The 23,092-nt window shown below is 50.0% G+C and overlaps 1 long non-coding RNA gene across 1 annotated transcript; it reads left to right on the top strand.

Moving 5' to 3' along the window:
• Positions 1 to 6,741: 6,741 nt before the first annotated feature.
• On the top strand, positions 6,742 to 17,956 carry LOC129630152 (uncharacterized). Its single transcript, XR_008703562.1, has 3 exons — positions 6,742 to 6,926; positions 13,179 to 13,262; positions 17,736 to 17,956. It is a non-coding gene; the product is annotated as an uncharacterized LOC129630152 (long non-coding RNA).
• Positions 17,957 to 23,092: the final 5,136 nt, after the last annotated feature.

The raw sequence follows: 23,092 nt of genomic DNA, 5'->3' as shown, positions 1-23,092 counted from the left end.
ACGGGATTGCTCTCCAGGCAATGCATGAAATGAAGGCCCTCATCTCCCAATGACTGGGGCGTCTCGTAGGTTTTCTCGAGCTGTGGCGCTAGTGTGGGGTTTCTCACGAAGTAAGACTGGGAGCTCAGTGAGCCTCTCACGTGGTGCCAGGGCAGTCAGGTCTCTATGCACGTGGTGAGAGGGAGCCCGTCATTGTTCTCGAGTCATGGTAGGGGAATTGGGCCTGAAGACGTGTTAAAGAAGGACTCTCAAGGTCTTTCTTGGGTTGCAGCAGGAAACCCTGGGTTCCATCGACTTGTGCCAGTGACCTCAGGAAGCTTCTCAGCGTGCCTCTGAGAAGTCAGGGTCACTGTGGAGTTGGGAGGGGCCTCTCGGAACTCCACTGGGTTTGGTGCAATGGAAAAGGGCCTCATGACAAGTTGAGGCAGGAACCTCAGGGTTCCTCTCCTGGCTTCGAATGCGCCGGATCTGACTCGGATCCCAGAGTCCCTGCAGAGTTGGGACAGGAGAGTCAGGCCTCGTCTTGTGTGGAGGAATGGAACTCCGCTTGACTCTCGCGTTGTTCATGGGGTGACAGGCCACTTGTCGATTTGTATGTGGAACTTGCGGGTTTTTCTGGACGATGCACCGGGGTGTCACTGCCCCTTCGTGTTGTGCCTTGATCCACAGGATTGCCTTCGAGTTGGGTTCTGCCATCGGGTTCTTATCAAGAGCGGACCAGGGAATCGGGGTCTTTTGGCATGTCGCACCACCCATGAGGCTATGTCTCGAATTTCCTCGTGAGACTGGCCTCATCTTGATGTGCGCCAGGAAGGTTGGGAACGCCTTCCAGACAAAGCAGGGGAATCGAACCTCCTGTCGCGATCAAGAGGGGAGAAGAGTCTCAGATGAAGTGGTGCCGGGAACCTCGGTGTTCTCCTCAAGTGAGACTGGTATGTCGGGGAACTTTTGGGGTCGCATCAAGGGTTCCAAGTAACTTTTCGCTCTTCAATACGGAACGTGGGACTTCTCTTGAGACGCTGTAGCGGGCAAGGGCCTCATCTTTCGATGACGGGGGAACCACGTGGTTTTTCTTGAGTTGTGGCGGGATTCTCGAGTTACGACGGGGAATTCAGGCTTCCTCTTCAACTGGCCCAGGGAAGTCCAGTTTTCATTCGAATTGCGAGTTAGAACTGGGGATTGCTCTCGAGACACTGCAGGGCCAAATAGACCTCATCTAGGCTTGTGTCCAGGACCTAATGTTCCTCTGCTGGGGCGACAGCGATCTCGGCATTGCATTCTCGACTCACCCTGGGAATCAGGCCTCGTCTCGAGGGGAAGCCAAGGACACCGCTCTCCTCTCGAGTCGCGACGGGTATATCTTGGAGCTCACTGTGTGGCCTAAAATGTGTCAAGCCTCCTGTGGAGTTTGGAGAGAGGACTCAGGATTGCTCTCCAGGCCATACAGCAAAAGAAGGCCCTCATCTCGTGAGGACTGGGGCGTCTCGTGTGTATTCTCGAGCTGCGGCTCCAGTGTCGTGTTGCTCACGAGGTATAATGGGGAGCTCAGGGAGCCTCTCCTGTGGCGCCAGGGAAGTCAGGTTTCTATGCGCGTGGCTAGGGGGAGCGCGTCATTGCTCTCGAGTCATGGTAGGGGAATCGCACCTCAAGACGCGTTGAAGAAGGACTCTCGAGGTCTTTTACGGGTTGGGGCAGGAAACCCTTGGTTCCCTCGACTTGTGCCGGTGATCTCAGGAAGGTCTAAGGGTGCCTCTGAGAAGTCAGGGATACTGTGCAGTTGGGAGGGGCCTCTCGGGACTCCACTGGGTTCGGTGCAATGGAAGAGGGCCTCATCTCGAGTGGAGGCAATAAACCCATGTTTCCTCTCCTGACCTCCCCTGGGCCAGATCTGACTCGGATCGCAGTTTCGCTGCAGAGTTCGAACAGGAGAGTCAGGCCTCGTCTTGTGTGGAGGAATGGAACTCTGCTTGCCTCTCCAGTTGTTCACGGGGTGACAGGTCACTTCTCGAGCTGTGTGTGGTACCTGCGGGGTTCTCTGGATGATACCTGGGGGTGTCAGTGCCCCTTCGTGTTGTGCCTTCATCAAAAGGGTTATCTTCAAAGAGGTGTCCGGGCATTGGGATCTTATCAAGAGTGAACCGGGAAATCGGGGTCTTTCGGCATGTGTCACCATCCACGAGGCTATGTCTCGAATATCCTCGTGAGACCGGCCTCATCCTGAGATGCACCGGGAAAGGCGGGAACCCCTTCAAGACAAAACAGGGGAATCAACCCTCCTGTCACGATCAGGAGGGGAGAAGGGGCCCAGATGTAGTGGTGCCGGGAACCTCAGTGTTCTCCTCGAGTCAGACCGGTGTGTCGAGGAACTTTTGAGGTCGCATCAAGGGTGCCAATACCGTTTTGCACTTCAAGACGGAACGTGGGACTTCTCTTGAGACGCTGTAGGGGGCAAGGGCCTCATCTTGCGATGACGGGGGAACCACGTGGCGTTTCTCGAGTTGTGGCGGGATTCTCGAGTTTCGACGGGGAATACAGTCCTCATCATGTGTTGGCCCAGGAAAGTCCTATCTTCCATTCGAGTTTCAAGGGAGAGCTGGGGATTGTCCACGAGTCACTGCAGGGCAAAATAGACCTCATCTAGGCTTGTGTCCAGGACTTAATGTTCGTCCCTAGGGGCGACAGGGATCTTGGGGTTGCATACCAGACTCACCCGGGGAATCAGGCCTCGTCTCGAGGGGAAGCAAAGAACTCCGCTGTCCTTTTGAGTCGCGATGGGTATCTCTTGGAGCCCACTGTGTGCCCTAAAGGGAGTCAAGCCTCCTGTGCTGTTTGGATAGAGGACTCGGGATTCCTCTCCAGGCCATGCAGGAAAAGAAGGCCCTCATCTCGCGATGACGGCAGCGTCTCGTGGGTTTTCTAGACTGCCGCGCTAGTGCCGGGTTTCTGACGAGGTACGAGAGGGAGCTCAGGGAGCCTCTCGTGTGGCGCCAGGGAAGTCAGGTCCCCATGAGATGGCTAGGGGGAGTTCGTCATTGCTCTCGAGTCATGGTAGGGTAATCGGGCCTCAAGACGGGTTGAAGAAGGCTCTCGAGGTCTTTCTCGGGTCACTGCATAAAACCCAGGGTTCCCTTGACTTGTGCCTGCGACCTCAGGGAGCTTCTCAGAGTGCCTCTGAGAAGTCAGGGATACTGTGCAGTTTGGAGGGTCCTCTCGAGACTCCTCTGCATTTGGTGGAATGTAAGAGGGACTCATCTCGAGTTGAAGCAGGAACCTCAGTGTTCCTCTCCATTTCTGACTCAGATCGCAAGGTCCCTGCATGTTGGTACAGGAGAGTCAGGCCTCGTATTTTCTGGAGGATGGGACTCCTCTTGCCTCTCGAGTTGTTCTCGAGGTGACAGGCCACTTGTCGAGCTGTGTATGTAACCTTTCCGTTTTTCCAGATAATGCAGAGGTGTGTTAGTGCCCCTTCGTGTTGTACCTTCATACTCAAGGCTGCCTTCAAAGAGGTGTCCGAGCATCGGATTCTTATCAAGAGCGGACCAGGAAATTGGAGTCTTTCGGCAAGTGGCACCACCCACAAAGCTACGTATCGAATTTACCCATGAGACCGGCCTCATCCTGAGTTGTGCAGGGAAGGTCGGGCCCCCTTGCAGACAAAGCAGGGGAATCGACCCACCGGTCACGATCAGGAGGGGAGAAGGGGCTTAAATGAAGTGGTGCCGGGAACCTCGGTGTTCCCCTTGAGTGAGACCGGCGTGTTGGGGGACTTTTGGGGTCGCATCAAGGATGCCAAGTACCGTTTCGCATTTCAAGACGGAACCTGGGACATCATTTGAAACGCTGTAGCGGGCAAGGGCCTCATCTTGCGATGACGGGAGAACCACGTGGTTTTGCTCGAGTTGCGGTGGGATTCTCGAGTTATGACAGGGAATTTAGGCTTCCTTTTGTTGGCCTTGAAATCCAATCTTCCATTCGGGTTGCGAGGGGGAGCTGGGGATTGCGCTAGAGTCACTGCAGGGCAAAAGAGACCTAATCTAGGCTTGTGTCCAGGATCTAACGTTGCTCTCCAGGGGCGACAGGGATCTCGGGTTTGCATTCCAGACTCATCCGGGGAGTCAGTTCTCACCTCGAGGGTAAGCAAAGAATTCCGCTCTCGTCTCGAGTCGGGATGGGTATCTCTTGGAGCCCACTGTGTGTACTAAAGGGAGTCAAGCCTCCTGTGGAGTTTGGAGAGAGGACTCGGGATTGGACTCCAGGCCATGCAGGAAAAGGAGGCCCTCATCTCGAGATGACGGTGGCGTCTCGTGGGTTTTCTCGAGCTGCGGCGCCAGTGTGGGGTGTCTCATGAAGTACCACGGGGATCTCAGGGAGCCTCTTGTGTGGCGCCAGGAAAATCAAGTATTCCTTTCGAGTTGCGAGTTAGAACTGGGGATTGCTCTCCAGTCACTGCAGGGCAAAATAGACATCATCTATGCTTGTGTCCAGGACCTAGTGTTCCACTACTGGGCCGACAGGGATCTCAGGGTTGCATTCTCGACTCACCCGGAGAGTCAGGCCTCGTCTTGAGGGGAAAAAAAGGACTCCACTCTCCTGTCGATTCGCGACGGGTATCTCTTGGAGCCCACTGCGTGGCGTAAAGGGAGTGAAGCCTCCTATGGAGTTTGGAGAGATGACTCGGGATTGTTTTCCTGGCCATGCAGGAAAAAAGGCCCTCATCTCGCGATGACGGGGGCGTCTCGTGGGTTTTCTCCAGCTGCGGCGCCAGTATCAGATTTCTCACGAGGTACGACGGGGAACTCAGAGAGACTCTCGTGTGGTGCTAGGGACGTCAGGTCTCCGTGCATGTTGTGAAGGGGAGTGCGTGATTGCTCTCGAGTCATAGTAGGCGAATTGGGCCTCAAGACGCATTGAAGAAGGACTCTCGAGGTCTTTCTCGGGTTGCGGCAGGGAACCCTGGGTTCCCTCGACTTGTGTCGGTGACCTCAGGCAACTTCTCAGGGTGCCTCTGAGAAGTCAGGGACACTGTGGATTTGGGAGGGGCCTTTCGTTACTCAACTGGGTTTGGTGCAATCGAAGAGGGCCTCATCTCGAATGGAGGCAAGAACCTCAGGGGTCCTCTCCATTTCTGACTCGGGTTGCAGAGTACCTGCCGAGTATGGACAAGAGAGTCACACCTCGTCTTCTGTGGAGGAATGGATCTCCGCTTGCCTTTCGAGTTGTTCACGGAGTGACAGGACACTTGTTGAGCTGTGTGTGGAACCTGCGGGTTTTTCCAGACGATGCACAGGGGTGTCAGTGCCCCTTCGTGTTGTGCCTTCATCCAAAGGGTTGCCTTCAAAGAGGTGTCCGGGCATCGGGTTCTTTTCAAGAGCGTACCGGAAAATTGGGGTCTTTCAGCATGTGGTACCACCCACGAGGCTACGTCTCGAATTTCCTCGGGAGACCGGCCTCATCCTGAGGTTCGCCGGGAAGGTAGGGAACCCCTTGCAGACAAAGCAGGGGAATCGATCCACCAGTCACGATCAGAAGGGGAGAAGGGGCTCAGATGAAGTGGTGCCGGGAACCTCGGTGGTCCCCTCGAGTGAGACTGGTATGTCACGGCACTTTTGAGGTCGCATCAAGGGTGCCAAGTACAGTTTCGCACTTCAAGACGGAACGAGGGAATTCTCTGGAGATGCTCTAGCGGGCAAGGGCCTCATATTGCGATGACGAGGGAAACACGTGGTTTTTCTCGAGATGCGGCGGGATTCTCGAGTTACGACGGGGAATTCAGGCTTCCTCTTGTGTTGGCCCAGGAAGTCCAATCTTCCATTCAACTTGTCACAGAGAGCTGTGGGTTGCTCTCGAGTCACTTCAGGGCAAAGAGTCCTCATCTAGGCTTGGGTCCAGGACGTAGTGTTCCTCTCCAGGGGCAACAGGGATATCGGGGTCGCATTCCAGTCTCACCTGGTGGGTCACGCCTCGTCTCGAGTGGAAGCAAAGGACTCCACTATCCTCTCGAGTCACGACGTGTAACTCTTGGAGCCCAATGAGTGGCCTAAAGGGAGTCAAGCGTCCTGTGTAGCTTGGACAGAAGGTTCACGCTTGATCTGCATACCATTCAGTTAAAGATGGCCCTCCTCTCTTGATGACGGGAGCATCTCATGGGTTTTATCGAGCTGCGGCGTCAGTGTGGGGTTTCTCACGAGATATGATGGGGAGCTCAGGGAGCCTCTCGTGTGGCACCAGAGAAGTCAGGCCTCCATGCGTGTGGCCAGGCAGATCGCGTCATTGCTCTGGAGTCATGGGAGGGACTAGGGCCTCAAGACGCATTTAAGAAGGACTCTCGAGGTCTTTCTTGGTTTGGGGTGGGAAACACTCGTTTCCCTCGACCTCTACCGGGGACCTTAGGGAACTTCCCAGGTGCCTCTGAGAGGTGAGGGATACTGAGGAGTTAGAGGGGCCTCTCGGGACTCGACTAGGTTTGACGAAATGAAAGAGGGCCTCATCTCGATTGGAGGCAGGAACCTCAGGCTTCCTCTCCATTTCTGACTCCGACCGCAGGGTCCCTGCAGGGTTGGGACAGGAGAGTCAGGCCTCGTCTTGTCTGAGTAATGGAACTCTGCTTGCCTCTTGAGTCGTTCAGTGGGTCTCAGGCCCCTTGTCGAGCTGTGTGTGGAACCTGCGGGTGTTTCCAGAAGATGCACAGGGGTGTCATTGCCCCTTCGTTTGGTGCCTTCCCCCACAGGGTTTCCTTCAAAGAGGTGTCCGGGCATTGGGTTCATTTCAAGAGCGGACCAGGAAATCGGGGTCGTTCGGCATGTGGCAGCACCCACGTGGCTCATCTCGAATTTCCTCGTGAGACCAGCATCATCCTGAGGTGCGCCGGGAAGGCCGGGAACACCTTCCACACAAAGAAGGGGAATCGACTCTCCTGTGGTGATCAGGTGGGGAGATGGGTCTCAGATGAAGTGGGGCCGGGACTCTATGTGTTCCACTCGAGGGAACCCGGCATTTCAGGGAACTTTAGGGGTCGCAACAAGGGAGCCAAGTACCGTTTCCCACTTCAGGACGGAACATGTGACTTCCCTGGGGACGCTGTAGCGGGCAAGGGCCTCATTCTGTGAAGACGTTGGAACCACGTCGTTTTTCTCGAGTTGAGTCTGGATTCTCGAAAACGAAGGGGATTTCAGGCTTCCTCTTGGGTTGGCCCTGGGAAGCCCAATCTTCCCCTGGAGTTGCGAGGGAAAGCTGGGGGTTCTGCTCGAGTCACTACAGGGCCAAAGAGACCTCATCGAGGCGTGTGTCCAGGACCTAATATTCCTCTCAAGGGAAGACAGGGATCTCGGGTTTCCATTCCAGACTCCCCCAGGGAGTCAGGCCTCGCCTCGAGGGGAAGCAGAGGACTCCGCTTTCCTCTCAAGTCGCGACACGGATCTCTTGGAGCCCAATGAGTGGACTCAAGGGTGTCGAGCCTCCTCTTCAGTTTGGAGAGAGGACTCGGGATTGCTCTCCAGGCCAGGCAGGAAAAGAAGGCCCTCATCTAGCGATGACGGGGGCGTCTCATGGGTTTCCTCAGGCTGCGGCGCCCATGGGTGTTTTCTCACGAGGCATGACGAGGACCTCAGGGAGCCTCTCGTGCGGTGCCAGGGAACTCATGTCTCCATGCGCATGGCGAGGGGGAGCTGGTCATCACTCTCGAGTCATGGGAAGTGACTAGGGCCTCAAGACGCGTTGAAGAAGGACTCTCGAGGTCTTTCTCGGGTGGCGGCGGGAAACCCTCGTTTCCATCGACTTCTGCAGGGGACTATAGGGAACTTCCCATGGTGACTCTGAGAGGTGAGGGATGCTGTGGAGTTTGCAGGGCCTCTCGGGACTCTGCTGGGTTCGGCGCAATGAAAGAGGGCCTCATCTCGAGGGGAGGCAGGAACCTCAGGCTTCCTCTCCGATTCTGACTCCGACTGCACGGTCCCTGCAGTGTTGGGACAGGAGAGTCATGCCTCGTCTTGTCTGAGAAATGGAATTCTGGTTGCCTCTCGAGTTGTTCCGAGAGTCTCAGGCCCCTTGTCGAGCTGTGTGTAGACCCTGCGGGTTTTTCCGGATGATGCACGGGGGTGTCAGTGCCCCTTCGTGTTGTGCCTTCACTCACATGGTTGCCTTCGAAGAGGTGTCCGGGCATCGGGTTCTTATCAAGAGCGGACCGGAAAATCGGGGTCGTTCGGCATGTGGCACCTCACACATGGCTAGTCTCGAATTTCCTCCTGAGACTGGCCTCATCCTGAGGTGCACCAGGAAGGCCGGGAACCCCTTCCAGAGAAAGCAGGGGAATCGACTCTCCTGTCGCGATCAGGAGGGGAGAAGGGGCTCAGATGAAGTGGTGCCGGGACCCTCGGTGTTCCCCTCGAGGCACCCAGCGTGTCGGCGAACTTTTGCGGTCTCATCAAGGGTGTCAAGTACCGTTTCACACTTAAGGACGGAACATGGGACTTCCCTGGAGACGCCGGGAATTTCGGTCTTCCCCTGGAGTGAGACCGGTATGTTGGGGAACTTTGGGGTCTCATCAAGGGTGCCAAGTAGCATTTCGAACTTTAAGATGGAACGTGGGACTTCTCTTGAGACTCTAGCTGGCAAGGGCCTCATATTGCAATGAAGGGGGAACCACATGGTTTTTAAGACTTGAGGCTGAATTCTCGAATTACGATGGGAAATTCAGACTTCCTCTTGTGTTGACCGTGGGAAGACCAATCTTCCATTCAAATTGTGAGGGAGAGATGGAGGTTGCTCTCGAGTCACTGTAGGGCAAAATAGACCTCATCTAGGCTTGTGTCTAGGACATAATGTTCCACTCAAGGGGCGACAGGGATCTCGGGGTTGCATTCCAAACTCACCCGGGGAGTCAGGCCTCGTCTCCAGGGAAGCAAAGGACTCTGCTCTCCTCTCGAGTCACACCGGGTATTTCTTGGACCCAACTGAGTGGCCTAAAGGGAGTCAATCCTCCTGTGAAGTTTGGAGAGAGGACCAGGGATTGCTCTCCAGGTCAGGCAGGAAAAGAAGGCCCCCATCTCTCCTTGACGGGGGCATCTTGTGGTTTTTCTCGAACTGCGGCGCCACTGTGTGTTTTCTCACGAGGTACGATGGGGTACTCAGGGAGCCTCTTGTGTGGTACTAGGGTAGTCACTTTTCCTGCTTGTGGCAAGTGGAGCGCGTCCTTGCTCTGGAGTCATGGTAGGGGAATCGGGCATCAAGAGACGTTGAAAAGGACTCTCCAAGTCTTTCTCGGGTTACTTCAGGAAACTCTGGGTTCCCTCGACTTGTGCCAGTGACCTCAGGTAGCTTCTCAGGGAGCCTCTGAGAATTCAGGGATACTGTGGTGTTGGGAGGGGCCTCTCGGGACACCACTGAGTTTGGTTCAATGGAAGAGGGCCTCTTCTCTAGTTGAGGCAGGAACCTCAGGGTTCCTCTCCATTTCTGACTCCGATCGCAGGGTCCCTGAAGAGTTAGGCCAGGAGGGTAAGGCCTCGTCTTGTGTGAAGGAATGCAACTTCACTTGCCTCTCGAGTTGTTCACGGGGTGACAGTCCACATTTGGAGCTGTGAGTGGAATCGGCGGGTTTTTCCAGATGATGCATGGGGATGTCAGTGTCCCTTCGTGTTGTGCCTTCATCCACAGGGTTGCCTTCGAAGAGATGTCCGTGCGTCAGGTTCTTATCTAGAGTGGACCGGGAATTCGGGATCTTTCAGCATGTGGCACCAACCATGAGGCTACTTTTCGAATTTCCTCATGAGACCGGACTCATCCAGAGGTTCGCGGGGAACGTCGGGAACCCCTTGCAGACAAAGCATGGGAGTCGACCCTCCTGTTGCGATCAGGAGGGGTGAAGGGGCTCACAGGAAGTGGTGCCATGAACTTTGGTGTTTCCCTCGAGTGAGACCGGTATGTCAGGGAACTTTGGGGGTCGCATCAAGGGTGCCAAGTACCGTTTTGTACTTCAGGATGGAACGTGGGACTTCTCTTGATACGCTGTAGCGGCCAAGGGCCTCATCTTGCGATGACGGGGGAGCCACGTGGTTTTTCTCGAGCTGCGGCGGATTCTCGAGTTACGATGGGGATTTCAGGCTTCCTCTTGTGTTGGGCCAGGGAAGTCCAATCATCCATTCGAGTTGCGAGCGAGAGCTGGGGGTTGGGCTCGAGTCACTGCAGGGCAAAGGAGACCTCATCTAGGCTTGTGTCCAGGACCTAATGTTCCTCTCCAAGGGCCACAGGGATCTCAGGTTTGCATTCCAGACTCACCCAGGGAGTCAGGCCTCGTGTCGAAGGGAAGCAAAGGACTCCGCTCTCCTTTCGAGTCGCGACGGGCACCTCTTGGAGCCCACTTTGTGGCCTAAAGGGAGTCAAGCCTCCTGTGAAGTTTGGAGAGAGGACTTGGGACTGCTCTCCAGGCCATGCAGGAAAAGATGGCCCTCATCTCGCGATGACGGAGGGGTCTTGTGGGTTTTCTCGAGCTGCGGCGCCAGTGTGGGGTTTCACACGAGGTACGTCAGGGAGCTCAGGGAGCCTCTCATGTGGCGCCAGGGAAGTCAGGTCTCCATGTGCGTGGCGAGGGGGAGCGCGTTATTGCTCTCGAGCCATGGTAGGGGAATCTGACCTCAAGACACATTGAAGAAGGACTCTCGAGGTCTTTCTTCAATTGTGGCAGGAAACCCTTATTTCCCTCGACGTTTGCCGGTGGCGTCAAGGAGCTTATCAGAATGCCTATGAGAAGTCAGGGATACTGTGGAGATGGGAGTGGCCTCTCGGGACTCCACTGGGTTTGTTTTAATGGAAGAGGGCCTCATCTCGGGTTGAGGCAGGAACCTCAGGTTTCCTCTCCATTTCTGACTCAGATCGAAGCGTGCCTGCAGAGTTGGGATTGGATACTCAGGCCTCGTCTTGTCTGAGGAAGGGAACTCCGCTTTCCTCTCTCATTGTTTAAGGGGTGACAGGCCAGTTGTGGAGCTGTATGTGGATCCTGTGGGATTTTCCAGACGATGAACAGGGTTGCCAGTGCCCCCTCGTGTAGTGCCTTCATCCACAGGGTTGCCTTAGAAGAGGTGTCTGGGCATCGGGTTCTTATCAAGAGCAAGACCGAGAAATCGTGGTCTTTCGGCACGTGGCACCAACACGAGGCTACGTCTCGAATTTCTTCGTGAGACTGGCCTCATCCTGAGGTGCGCCATGAAGGTCGGGAACCCCTTCTAGACAAAGCAGAGGGATCGACCTTCCTGCCGTGATCAGGAGTGGAGAAGGGGCTCAAATGAAGTGGTGCCAGGAACTTCGGTGTTCCCTTGGAGTGAGACCGGTATATTGAGGAACTTTTGGGGTCGCATCAAGGGTGCCAAGTAGCATTTCGAACTTTATGACGAAACATGGGACTTCTCTTGAGACTCTGTAGCGGGCAAAGGCCTCATATTGCGATGAATGGGGAACCACGTGGTTTTTAAGAGTTGCGGCGGGATTCTCGAGTTACAACGGGAAATTCAGACTTCCTCTTGTGTTGGCCCAGTGAAGACCAATCTTCCATTCGAATTGCGAGGGAGAGATGGGTGTTGCTCTCGAGTCACTGTAGGGCAAAATAGACCTCATCTAGGCTTTTGTCCAGGACATAATGTTCCTCTCCAGGGGCAACAGGGATCTCGGGGTTGCATTCCAGACTCACCCGAGGTAAGGCCTCATCTCGAGGGGAAACAAAGTACTCTGCTCTCCTCTCAAGTCGCGACAGGTATCTCTTGGAGCCCATTGAGTGGCCTAAAGAGAGTAAAGCCTCCTGTGAAGTTTGGAGAAAGGACCAGGGATTGCTCTCCAGGTCAGGCAGGAAAAGAAGTCCCCAATCTCGCGATGACGGTGGCGTCTCGTGGGTTTTCCCGAGCTGCGGCGCCAGTGTGGGGTTTCTCACGAGGTATGACGGGGAGCTCAGGGAGCCTCTCATGTGGCGCCAGTGAAGTCAGGTGTCCATGCGCATGGCGAGGGGGAGCGTGTCATTGCTCTCGAGTCATGGTAGGGGAATCCGGCCTCAAGACGCGTTGAAGACGGACTCTTGAGGTCTTTCTCGGGTTGCGGCAGGAGACCCTGTGTTCCCTCGACTTGTGCCGGTGACCTCAGGGAGTTGCTCAGGGTGCCTCTGAGAAGACACTGATACTGTGGTGTTGGGAGGGGCCTCTCGGGACTCCACTGCGTTTGGTGCAATGGAAGATTGCCGGGAGCCAGCGAGAGACATTCCACTCGTGACAAATGTCATGAGGAAAGAGTCTCGGCATACGCAAAGGCGGGATCGAGCCTCCGGGAGTTCCCCCGTATATTCTTGAGCATCTACCCCCAAAAACCAAAGTCTGCCTTTTTTATGGCTTTGTTCTCTCACCTCTGACATTACTGGGGATGTCCCCTACCACCATCTCACTCTCTCTGTCAAAGAGCTAACTTACAGCTCCAACTAATAATGTTCCTGGGCAATTAGTAGTGTTTAAATCCAAACCCCTCAGATGGTTTTCTAACTCGCCTGACAAGTTTACCCGGTCTCCTACAGCTATGCATACGATTGTGTACAGTCTCCCAGCCTCGAGATGCACGGGAAGTTTAAGATATTCAAATAGCTTAGAGCCTCTCAGAGAGTTAGAAACTGTCAGAATAAAACTAGTAAAAGATTTCATTGATGAACCAATCCTTTTTGCCAAGTTTCCACATCCCCTGAATTGTATCCTTGAATGTGTGTTAATTAATATAGTTGGTATGTAGAAAAAATAAGTACTGGCCTTGATGTTAGTAACTTTAGACCCTTAAGGTAATAAATTCTTTTCTTTGTTGTAAACCCATTACACATCCTCCCTATAGGAATGCAATTTTATCTTCGAAAGATGGCGCCAAACCTTAAACAATTACTCTTAGAGAAAATAACTCTTATGGTTGATAAGTCTTTGTCAAGAGTCATAAAATGTTAATAGGTCTTCTGGCCAGAAGATGATGTAAATCATCTAAACCATTTTAATACGATAAATCTGCAGAAAAGAAACCCTGGTTTTTGATAAGGATTAAAGACTGCTGACTTTGCATCCCCTATTATCCTCTATGTGTAACTTAGGGTATTAAAACCTGTGTTGAAAATAAAGTTACGGGCCTTGCTCGCCAACGCTTGGTCTCCCCATGTCATTATTCCCCTCAATTTTCAGATGAGTGTCCATCTGGAGCGCGGATATCCTCTGCGACCATTTATTTGCCTGGACTTCGAAGACCTACTCGATAAGTTGTCTAAGGTGGGGCAACTTCCTCTTTTCTAGAGGGCACTTGCAGCCTCCGTGGTCAGAGCTAACCTGGTGTCACGGGTTATATTGATTTTCCGCGTAAACCAAGATACTCAGCTGCTTTTCTCCACTGAATTTTCCTACTGAGCTATCCTCATTCTATTACTCTGTATATCTTTGATGAATAAATAAATATATAAATAGGTCGCCTACTCCATCTTCCCTTCAAATACCCTGGATCAGCTGGGGCTGGACCTCTGCAGGTGGCGCCCGAGACAGGCATTTCGAAGGTAAATCCCCAACCCCATTCCCCCAGTGTTCAGTTTTCGGGACAGATAGGATCCCACTTAGGGGGCTGCAGATCCCCCTGTAGAATAGACAGGGCGAGAGGAGTGGGAAGTGTTGAAGAGTTAGAGAGAAAAAACGGTTTCTAAAAAGGCTGACAAAAAGGGCCTAATCTTTAGATAGCTAAAAGCAAAATCTTTTACTATCCTTAATTTTCTGACATGGGCAACACTGAATCAAATGAAAGACAGCTCTTTATAGGAGTAATTTTACAGTTATTAAGTAAAAGAAGAATCAAGGTTAAAACATCTTCCATTCAATCATTTTTTACATTTGTACAAGACCACTGCCCTTGGTTTCTACAACAAGGCACTGTTAACCTAGATATCTTGAAAAAACTAGGAAAACAGCTAAGAGCTTATTGTGCTCAGCAAGGTTTGGAAAAAATCCCTACTTACACCTTTCCTCTGTGGAATATGACTAGAGATGTTTTAGATCCAGCTCATGAATTTGAAAAGGTACCTGTTAAAGAGGAAAGTAAAGTTGGAAAAGTACCTGTTAAACAAAAAAGCAAATCTGAAAAGGTACCTGTTATAAAGAAAAGTGAAAATGAAGAGGCTATACCTAGCTATCGACAGCTAAATGAATGGCTAGCCGCTATGACTGCCAATGAGCATGTAAAAGATAGGGATGAAAAGAAAGATCAGCTCTCCCCTCAATTTGAAAAAGGTTTAGAGGAAACAGCAGCTCGATGCCATTCTGATGAGGATTGTTTTTTTTTTTTTTTTTTTTTTAGCTAAAGATGCTCCTAAAAGTTTAAGAAAACATCCCTAATCAGACCATCCGCTCCTAGGAGGTTGAGGGAAACATCCCCGATCAGACAGTTCGTAAGATTTAGTTACCAAACAGTTAAAGGATCTCCGGAACAGAAGAGGAAAACTTCGGGACGCTCCCATCCCCCTATGCCTCCTCCTCCATGTCGGGGTAAAGGGCCACCGCTAGGAGTTTCCTGGAGAAGGATTTTCTCTAGTCCCAAGGATGAACTCGATCCTCACCTTGAGGCTTCTTTTCTAGTCCCCTCTGAAGTTTAGCCAGGGTAAAGAGGTTACAAAATAAATAAAAATATTCTCTAAAATTAAAAAAAAAATTAAAAATGGATTTCTCTGCATCTAAGAATAGACAAATATTTATTGACTGTGGAATATGATTATAAATGTCCTGGACCTCCATCACGAGGCTGTTAAATAGCCTATGGGGGAGGCTATAGAGGTGGATGGTGGTGAGTCTCCATTTACTGCACAGATCATATTTTCTGCCATTGAAAAAAAAAAAAAAAGGAGGGAGAAAGTGGTCTACCTCCCGAGTAAGGAGAGGGCTTACAGGACGCTGCGGCCGAGAGCCCTGGCGAGCTCCCTCCCCCTCTGCACAAACCTTTAAAAAACTTATCCACCACTTTCTGATTTAAGGAGACCACCACCGCCTTCGATTGTGCCTCCCAGGACCCAGGAGTTCCCCACTTTGCCCCCAAAGCCTCCCAAAGTGTTGCCTAAGACTGAGGAAGATAAAAAGTTTTTTAAACAAAGGAGCTTTTAGTACACAATATTCAGAGCGTGCTCCTTGGAGAAAACTCCCTCAGGGGGGTCTCACCCAGGCTAGGAGAAAAGCGAAAAGGCAAGGAGATTTAATAACAATATTAACCCCTGATGTGCCGCTTACTCCAATTCCAACCGGAGTGGCTGGCCCCCTATCTGAGGACATTGTAAGATTTGTCCTGGGGCGTAGCTCGCTTTCTTTTAAAAAAAAATTAAATAAAAAAAAAAGAAAGAAAAGAAATTTCGCTGGTGCATGGTGTAGTAGATTCTGATGATATTGAGAAATTAAAGTCTTGATCTCACTGCCTATCAAAACTGTACAAATTAATAAAGGTCAAAGAGTAACACAGCTTTTACTTTTACCTTACTATCAGACAAGGAAAAACTTGACTTCTCAAGCTAAGAGCCACAAAACATTTGGATCTAGTGATCTAGCCTTTTGGGTGCAGGAAATTACAGTTCCAAGGCCTTTAAAAGATCTTTTAATTCAAGAGAATAAAACGCCAGGGCTATTAGACACAGGAACAGACGTCTCTTAACATTGCTGGGAAAGACTGGCCCAGCTCCTGGCCAACACATAATACTGAAAATGAGTTGGTGGGATTAGAGAAAGTGGTATGTGGGGTGGAGATGCTGTACAGGTGGTACATTTAACGATACTTTATATATTGTTATAAATACATAATATAAATGTATTTGCCTAATTACAGTTTGCCTAATTAGGTATGGGTATAAATAAAATATAATAAAGGTATACCTAATTCTATTTATAGATCTATACTTAATTAATTTGTATATAAATTAATATGTATACTATATACACACACATATATATATACTGTATAATTAAATATATATGGCAGAATATAATGTGTGTGTGGCTGATATTAATTGGTATGGATTGATGTGCTGTGATGATAAATGTTCTATATACTGTATAATTATAAATGTGTGACATGTATTATTACAGTATATTGGTTTGTGTTGGTTGGTATTAGCTGTGTATGTGTTGTATTGTTGTAATATATATTAATTAATATATTAATTATAAAGATTAATTCAAGTATATTGATTTATATATATTATATGTCAATAACTTTATACTTGTTGCCATATATAAATACATATATAAATGCATTTTGCATTTAGGTATATCTGTATACCTGTATACCAAAATGAGATAAGGAGGTTATACATTTATTACTTTAATTTATACAGAGACCTAAACTAAACATTAGACCTAAATTAACATATCCATAGGGAAACAGCTAGACAAATAGTGAAGTTATGTTCCAATTGTAATTAATCACTTAAACGTAAACACACAGGGGCAGACTACAATGATGAGACACTAGATGCCTGAATTACAGGCTATGACTCGGCCCCTGGTCAAGTAAAAAGGCCTCCTTACGGGAGAGTGAAAAAGGCCAGATGTGTTGGTAACTTGTGGGAGAGGGTATGCTTGTATATTTCTACAGAATGCAGATTCTCCGGTTTGGATCTCAGACAAATTCGTCATGTCACATTCCCCAAAGACCAGGTTCGCGGCGCGCGCACTCGCTCGCTCCCCCTCCCCCAGCCAGCTCTCGCCTCCGTGCCACCAGCAGCGCCTCGCACCCACCTCACTGCACCTCGTGACCTAGAGCAAAGAAGTCTGTGCAGCGAGTGAGGGCCAGAGAGGAAAGCGCACCCGCGGAGTGCTGTCCAGACCAGCGTGGCCCCACCGGCGAGAGGGGACCGCCCTGAGCCCAAGCGGTGGCGGCTAGCCCTAAACCACGAACCCTGCCCCTCCGCCCACCATAGGCGCCTTGGCCCACAGCCTGCCGCTCGCGTTCTGCCTCCTGATGCTGGGGACACTGCTCCCCCGGGCTGACGCCTACAGCTGCTCCCTGGTTCATCTTGTTTAAACCCTCAATATAATGTTTGCTCCTTTGTAATGCTACAACATCCACCTTATCTTATGATGTAACCACTTATTGAATTATGGTCTTGCTGTATTACAACAACTACAGGATTTAATGCAAACACGACGGTTTGTGGCCTTAATTATCTTGGGAACAGCAGCTTTGATAAGTGCAATCACTTCTGTTACTGTGGCAGCAATATCATTGACTCAACAAGTACATACTGCTCAATATGTTGATTCTATGTCCAAAAATGTTTCTTTAACATTGGCAACACAGGAAGCTATAGAGAGAAAATTAGAAATGAGGGTAGACGCCCTAGAGGAAGCAGTAATACATATTGGGACTGAATTGCAGGCTTTAAAGGTGAAAATGGCATTGTCTTGTCATGCTGACTATCGGTGGATATGTGGAACACCCCTGAAAGTAAATGAGACAGATTTTGAATGGGAAAAGATTAAAAACCATATTTCAGGTATCTGGAACAGCTCTGACATTGGTTGAGACGTAGGGAAACTTCACTATCAAATAGCAACCATGGAGCACTCCCGATTAGATTTTACTGCGGCTGGAACAGCAAATGATTTCTTCCATACTTTCCCTAACTACATCTCAGGAAAGAATATTCTGTCTAATGTCTTTAGCTATGCTGCGGTGGCTGCTTTAATTCTGCTTCTCATAATCATTCTTCCTTGTATTGTCAGGATTCTTCGGCAGAGTATTCAGAGGCTCGCGACTGAGCTACATCTGGCTGTTTTAAGAAATAAAAAGCGGGGAGATGCCGGGAGCCGGCGAGAGACATTCCACTCGTGACAAAGGTCATGAGGAAGGAGGCTGGGCATACACAAAGGCGGGATCGAGCCTCGGGAGTCCTCCCGGATATTCTTGAGCATCTACCCCCCAAAACCAGAGTCTGCCTACTTTATTGCTTTGTGCTCTCCCCTCTGACTTTCCTGGGGGCTGTCCCCCACCACCATCTCCCTCTTTCTGTCAAAGAGCTAACTTACAGCTCCAATTAATAAAGTTCCTGGGCAATTAGGAGTGTTTAAATCCAAACACGTCAGATGGCTCTCTAACTCGCCTGACAAGTTTACCCGGACTCCTACAGCAATGCATACAATTGTTTACAGTATCCGAGCCTCGAGAGGCACGGGAAGTTTAAGATATTCAAATAGCTTAGAGCCTCTCAGAGAGTTAGAAACTGTCAGAATAAAACTAGTAAAAGATTTCATTGATGAACCAATGCTTGTTGCCAAGTTTCCACATCCCCTGAATTGTATAATTGAATGTGTATTAATTAATATAGTTGGTATGTAGAAGAAATAAGTAGTGGCCTTGGTGTTACTAACTTTAGACCCTTAAGGTAATAAATTCTTTCCTTTGTTGTAAACCCATTACATATCTGCCCTATAGGAATGCAATTTTATCTTCGAAAGATGGGGCCAAACCTTAAAATAATTACTCTTAGAGAAAATAAGTCTTACGGTTGATAAGTCTTTGTCAAGAGTCATAAAATGTTAATAGGTCTTCTGGCTAGAAGATGATGTAAATCACCTAAACCATTTGTATATGATACATTTGCAGGAAAGAAACCCTGGTTTTTGATAAGGATCAAAGGCTGCTGACTTTGCATCCCCATTATCCTCTATGTGTAACTTAGGGTATAAAAACCCCTGTTGAAACTAAAGCTACGGGCCTTGATTGCCAACGCTTAGTCTCCTAATGTCATTCTTCCCCTCAATTTTCAGATGAGTGTCCATCTGGAGCGCGGATATCCTCTGCGACCATTTATTTGCCTGGGCTTCGAAGACCACTTGAGAAGGTGTCTAAGGTGGGGCACTTTTCGCTATTCGAGAGGGAGCCTGCGGCCTCCGTGGTCAGAGCTAACCTGGTGTCACGGGTTATACTGATTTTCCGCATAAACCAAGCTACTCAGCTTCTTTTCTCCACTAAATTTTCCTACTGAGCTATCCTCATTCTATTACTCTTTATATCTTTGATAAATAAATCAATAGGTCGCCTACTCTGTCTCCCCTTCGAAAACCCTGGACCAGCCGAGGCTGGACCTTGTCAGAAGAGGGCCTCATCTCGATTTGAAGCAGGAACCTCAGGGTTGCTCTCCATTTCTGACTCTGAACACAGAGTCCCTACAGAGTTAGGACAGGAGAGTCAGGCCTCGTCTTGTGTGGAGGAATGGAACTCCACTGGACTCTCGAGTTGTTCACCAGATAACAGGCCACTTGTCGAGCTGTGTGTGGAACCTGCGGTTTTATCCGGACGATGCATGGGGGTGTCAGTTCCCCTTTGTTTTTTGCCTTCATACACAGGGTTGTCTTCGAAGAGGTATCCAGCCTTCAGGTTCTTATCAAGAGCAGACCAGGAAATCAGGGTCTTTCGGCATGTGGCACCACCCACAAGCCTACGTCTCGAATTTCTTCTTGAGACAGACCTCAACCTGAGGTGCACCAGGAAGGTCGGTAACCCTTTCAGACAAAGCAAGTGAATCGACCCTCTTGTCCCGATCAGGAGGGGAGAAGGGGCTCAGATGAAGTGGTGCCGGGAACCTCGATGTTCCCCTCGAGTAAAACTGGGATGTCGGGGAACTTTTGGAGTCACATCAAAGGTTCTAAGTACCGTTTCAAACTTCAAGACGGAACGTGAGACTTCTCTTGAGACGCTGTAGCTGGCAAGGGCCTCATCTTGTGGTGACGGGTTAACCACGTCGTTTTTCTCGAGTTGTGGCGGGATTCTCGAGTTAGGTCAGGAAATTCAGGCTTCCTCTTGTGTTGGCCCAGGGAAGTCCAGTCTTCCATTCGAGTTGCGAGGGAGAGCTAGGGATTGCGCTTGAGTTACTGCAGGGCAAAAGAGACCTTATCTAGGCTTGTGTCCAGGACATAATGTTCGTCTCCAGGGGGGACAGGGATCTCGGGGTTGCTTTCCTGATGCACCCGGGGAGTCAGTCCTTGTCTCGAGGGGAAGCGAAGGACTCCGCTCTCCTCTCGAGTTGCGACGGGTATCTCTTGGAGCCCACTGAGTGGCCTAAAGGGAGTCAAGCCTCCTGTGGAGTTTGGAGAGAGGACTCGGGATTGCTCTCCAGGCCATGCAGGAAAAGAAGGCCATCATCTCGCGATGAAGGGGGCGTCTCGTGAGTTTTCTCGAGCTGCAGCGCCAGTGTGGGGTTTCTCATGAGGTACTACGGGGAGCTCAGGGAGCCTCTCATGTGGCGCTTGGGAAGTCAGGTCTCCATGCGCATTGCGAGGGGGAGCGCGTCATTGCTCTAGAGTCATGGAAGGTGTATTGGGCCTCAAGAACCATTAAAGAAGGACTTTCAAGGTGTTTCTTGGGTCACGGCAGTAAACCCTGGGTTCCCTCGACTAGTGCCGGTGGCCTCAGGGAGCTTCTCAATGTGCCTCTGAGAAGTCAGGGATACCCTGGAGTTGGGAGGGCCCTCTCGGGACTCCACTGGGTTTGGTGCAATAGAAGAGGGCCTCATCTCGAGTGGAGGCAGGAACCTCAAGGTTCATCTCCATTTCTGACTCTGATCGCAGGGTCCCTGCAGAGTTAGGACAGGAGAGTCATGCCTCGTCTTGTAAGGAGGAATGGAACTCCACTTGCCTCTCGAGTTATTCATGGGGTGACAGGCAACTTGTCGAACTGTGTTTGGAATCTGCGGGTTTTTCCGGACGATGCACGAGGGTGTCAGTGCCCCTTCGTGTTGTGCCTTCTTCCACAGGGTTGCCTTTGAAGAGGTGTCCGGGCATCGGGTTCTTATCAAGAGCGGACCGGGGAATCGGGGTCTTTCAGCATGTGTTACCACCCATGAAGCTACGTCTCAAATATTCTCGTTAGACCGGCCTCATCCTGAGGTGCGCCGGGAAGGTTGGGAACCCCTTCCAGACAAAGCACGGGAGTCGACCCTCCAGTCGCAATCAGGAGGGGAGAAGTGGCTCAGATGAAGTCATACCGGGAACCTCGGTGTTCCCCTCGAGAGAGACCAGGGTGTTGGGGAACTTTTGGAATCGCATCAAGGGTGCCAAGTTTTCACACTTGAAGTGTGAAAACACTTCAAGAAGAAACCTGGGACTTCTCTTTAGACGCTGTAGCGGGCAAGGGCCTCATCTTGCGATGACGGGGTAACCATGTGGTTTTTCTCGAGTTTCGGCGGGATTCTCGAGTTATGATGGGGAATTCAGGCTTCCTCTTGTGTTGGCCCAGGGAAGTCCAATCTTCCATTAGAGTTGCGAGAGAGAGCTAGGGATTGCTCTCGAGTCACTTCAGGGCAAAAGAGACCTCATCTAAGCTTGTGTCCGGGACCTAATGTTCCTCTCCAGGGGCGACAGAGATCTCGGGGTTGCATTTTAGACGCACCCGAGGAGTCAGGCCTTATCTCGAGAGGAAGGAAAGGACTCTGCTCTGCTCTCGAGTCCCGACGGGTATTTCTTGGAGACCACTGAGTGGCCTAAAGGGAGTCAAGCCTCCTGTGGATTTTTTTTTTAATTTTATTTTATTTTTAAACTTTACATAATTGTATTAGCTTTTCCAAATATCAAAATGAATCCGCCTCAGGTATACATGTGCTCCCCATCCTGAACCCTCCTCCCTCCTCCCCCCCATAGCATCCCTCTGGGTCGTCCCAGTGCACTAGCCCCAAGCATCCAGTGTCATGCATCAAACCTGGACTGGCAACTCTTTTCATACATGATATTTTACATATTTCAATGCCATTCTCCCAAATCTTCCCACCTTCTCCCTCTCCCACAGAGTCCATAAGACTCTTCTATACATCAGTGTCTCTTTTGCTGTCTCGTACTCAGGGTTATTGTTACCGTCTTTCAAAGTTCCATATATATGCGTTAGTATACTGTATTGGTGTTTTTCTTTCTGGCTTACTTCACTCTGTATAATAGGCTGCAGTTTCATCCACCTCATTAGAACTGATTCATTCTATTCTTTTTAATGGCGGAGTAATACTCCATTGTGTATATGTACCACAGCTTTCTTATCCATTCATCTGCTGATGGACATCTAGGTTGCTTCCATGTCCTGGCTATTAGAAACAGTGCTGCGATGAACATTGGGGTACACGTGTCTCTTTCCCTTCTGGTTTCCTCAGTGTGTATGCCCAGCAGTGGGATTGCTGGATCATAAGGCAGTTCTATTTCCAGTTGTTTAAGGAATCTCCACACTGTTCTCCATAGTGGCTGTACTAGTTTGCATTCCCACCAACAGTGTAAGAGGGTTCCCTTTTCTCCACACCCTCTCCAGCATTTATTATTTGTAGACTTTTGGATTGCAGCCATTCTGACTGGCGTGAAATGGTACCTCATAGTGGTTTTGATTTGCATTTCTATGATAATGAGTGATTTTGAGCATCTTTTCATGTGTTTGTTAGCCATCTGTATGTCTTCTTTGGAGAAATGTCTATTTAGTTCTTTGGCCCATTTTTTGATTGGGTCATTTATTTTTCTGGAGTTGAGCTGTAGGTGTTGCTTGTATATTTTTGAGATTAGTTGTTTGTCAGTTGCTTCATTTCCTATTATTTTCTCCCAGTCCGAAGGCTGTCTTTTCACCTTGCTAATAGTTTGCTTTGATGTGCAGAAGCTTTTAAGGTTAATTAGGCCCCATTTGTTTATTTTTGTTTTTATTTCCAATATTCTGGGAGGTGGGTCATAGAGGATCCTGCTGTGATGTATTTCAGAGAGTGTTTTGCCTATGTTCTCCTCTAGGAGTTTTATAGTTTCTGGTCTTACGTTTAGATCTTTAATCCATTTTGAGTTTATTTTTGTGTATTGTGTTAGAAAGTGTTCTAGTTTCATTCTTTTACAAGTGGTTGACCAGATTTCCCAGCACCACTTGTTAAAGAGATTGTCTTTAATCCATTGTATATTTTTGCCTCCTTTGTCAAAGATAAGGTGTCCATATGTGTGTGGATTTATCTCTGGGCTTTCTATTTTGTTCCACTAATCTATATTTCTGTCTTTGTGCCAGTACCATACTGTCTTGATAACTGTGGCTTTGTAGCGGAGCCTGAAATCAGGTAGGTTGATTCCTCCAGTTCCAT

Source organism: Bubalus kerabau, chromosome 16 (assembly GCF_029407905.1).
Source record: "Bubalus kerabau isolate K-KA32 ecotype Philippines breed swamp buffalo chromosome 16, PCC_UOA_SB_1v2, whole genome shotgun sequence".
Taxonomy (NCBI): Eukaryota; Metazoa; Chordata; class Mammalia; order Artiodactyla; family Bovidae; genus Bubalus; species Bubalus kerabau.
This window is presented reverse-complemented; position numbering and strand designations above follow the sequence as displayed.